This window comes from Malurus melanocephalus, unplaced genomic scaffold (genome assembly GCF_030028575.1).
Source record: "Malurus melanocephalus ecotype Western Australia unplaced genomic scaffold, MMel_1.1 scaffold_13, whole genome shotgun sequence".
NCBI classification, from domain to species: Eukaryota; Metazoa; Chordata; class Aves; order Passeriformes; family Maluridae; genus Malurus; species Malurus melanocephalus.
The window spans coordinates 729646-732453 of NW_026623245.1; positions in this window are offsets into that span (position 1 = coordinate 729646).

Genomic DNA, 2808 nt, shown 5'->3' on the forward strand with positions numbered 1-2808 from the left:
TCCTGGGTTGAGTATTCCCAGAAATCGGGAGCCAGCGGATTCCCCATCACGCTTTAATATTTCCTTTCTTATTCCCGGGCTCTGGGAATAAACTTCCAAACATTTTTTTCCCGTCCTTCCCTTTTCCAGCTTCTTCTCTACCTGGTTTTTGTGGTTTTTCGGATTACCCGAAGTGGGCTTTCCCCCAAAAAAATCTAGGATTAGGACAATTTCGGGGAGAAGTAGTGGGAACCGCCTTGATCCTGAGCGGAATTACAGCTCGGAAAAGAAGGCTCCATCAGTTTCCCGGGAGACGGGATAAGCCCTACTTGGGTGTTCCAGCTCTTTTTAGCCCTACTAATAATTAGTCCCATCTCAGCCCCGAGTTGTCCTGGTTTTTTTTTCTTTTTTTCTTCCTTGGGATCATCCAGAAATGCGCTGGATGCTGCGGACAGGGAAGGCAGGGCCGGCTCTTCCAGCGTTATCCCGGGGRGAAAGGGTTGGGGGAAATTTGGGGTCCCACCGGGGCTTCCCCATCCTCTTTGTGCTTTGATGTCCTTGGAGCCATCCCTGACTGTCATTAGGGGCCGGGACAATGAAAAATAAMGGGAAAAGTCGCTTTTCCTGGAGGGAGAAGTCAGGGAAAAATAAAAGAAAACTATGGATAACGGAGGGAAGGGAAACGGCTGGAGYGGGGCTGATTTGGGAGCTCAGGCCCTGCCCGATCCCGCTCGGCATTCCCAAACCGCATCCCAAAAAATATTCTAACCCCGGATTTGGCGGCAATTAACTGGAAAACGAAGCGGGGACACAGCGATCCTGGGGATTGCAGGGAGCTGGGAATGCTCGGGGAAAGAAGGAAAAGCACCGGGAGTGGCAGGGCGGGAGCGGGAATGCGGCGGGATGGGCGCTGCCCACGCGCGTCCCCTCCCCGCGGGGGGGACAGGCGGGACAGGAGCGCTAATTGGAGTTATCAGCCCTTAATTAGCGAGAGGTCATTAGCGCTGTCACCTGTCCCAGGGAGGGGACRTGGACAGGGACGCGGGCACACGGCCACCCCCTCCGAGCTGTGACCCCACTCGTGTCCCTGAGCCTCGGGGAGGGCGGCTGAAATTTCCCGTTTTCCCAGCAAAYACGCCGGCGGGAATGTTTTGATCCCGTGTTTTTTGGCCCACGCGGGTGCAAGAAGCCGGGAGTCACGGGAACGCCACCGGGATCGGCACTTCCCGGGAGAGACCCCCTCCCGGAACAAAAGATTGAGAGGAAAAATAAGGGGAAACGGGGGAAAATCCGCTAAAATTTAAATAAAACTCTAAAATTTTAGGGAAGCTCGGGAATCAGGGAAGGAGCGGGAAGAAGGAGGGAGCCGGGCCAACACGTCCCGTGCGTGTCCCACGGTTTGGGGCTAAACTGGGCAGAATCGGGGCCTCGAGGTGGCTCCCACTTCGCAAAACTCCGAGCCTGGGAGACGAGATCCGAAAAAACGCGGGGGCGAGGCGAATCCCTGAATCCATCCCTGAATCCGTCCCTGAATCCATCCCTGAATCCGTCCCTGAATCCATCCATCCCCCCCGCGGCCTCCGCGCCGCTTCCCTCGGCCCGGCGGCTCTGAGGCGAGCCGGGGAGGAGAAGGATGAGGAAGACGGGCTGGGAATGAAGCGGGAATCGGGAAGATAAGGGGAGGGAAGGGAAAGCAGGAGAAGGAGCGGCGGGTGTCCCCTACCTGCGCCCCGGCCGCCGGCCCGGCTGTGCGGGAAGCTGGGAGCATCCCGGCATTTATTGGAGCTCCAACTGTGCCACTGTTGACTTTAGCACAAAGCAAAGATTTCGCCGGGCGCCCGTTTAAAAATGAATATTTTACCAAGATATCGATCAGCTTTATAAAATTCACTTCCAGCGCCGCGGCTCCGGAAGGCGCGGGGGGGGCGGCAGGGAAGGGGCCGCAATATAATATCTGTGTAAATTTGCTGAACTCTGACGTGGTGGGGAAAGTTTACCCTCCTGGAATTTGGAGCTCCATCCACATTCCCCCCCTCCCTCCTCGCTCCTGCTTCTCGTCCTTGTTTATTCACAGCTCACGGTTGCTTAACCAGGCAGGAGCAGAATGCGCTCGCTGCAAGGTTGGGATTGTGTGGAGAGAGGGGAAAATGCCAAGGGGAGGAGGGAAAGGGGAAAGAAATAACGCCCAGGCGGCGGATTTTTGGGTTATTTCACTTGGGTTTTGGGCGTGGGGGGGTCGTTTCTTGCTCAAATCGTGAAGCGGGGCGCAGGAATGGGGGAGAAAAGTGGGGAGGAAAGAGGGAGGGGAAACAGGGAGAAGGAATGAAAGTGGGGAGGATAGAGGGAAGAAAAACAGAGAGAAGAAAGAAAAGGAGGGGAGAAAATAGGGATGGAAAAGGATGGGAAAAAAAAAAGGAGGGAGACGCAAGAAAAGGGAAGAAAGGAGGGAGAAGAAATAAAAGAGGGAGAAAAAAAGGAGAGAGGGGAAATGAAAGTGGAGAGAAAAAGGAGAGAAAAAAAGGAGAGAGAAGAAAAGAAAGTGGGGGAAGGAAGGAGAAAAAAGGAGGGAGAAGAAATGAAAGTGGAGAGAAAAGAGGAGGGAAGAAAGAAATGGAAGGGAAGGGAGAAAATAAAAGAAGGGAGAAATGGGAAAGGTGGGAATAAAAAGGGGAGGAAAACACAAGGATGAACGAAAATAAAAAGGAGACAGGAGTGTAAAAGGAGGAGAAATAAAGGAAGAAATACAAGGGGAGAAAATTAAAAGAAGGGGAGGAAAAAGGAAAGGGGCAAGAAAAATGAAAGGGGCCAAAAAGTAAAGCGGGAGAAAAA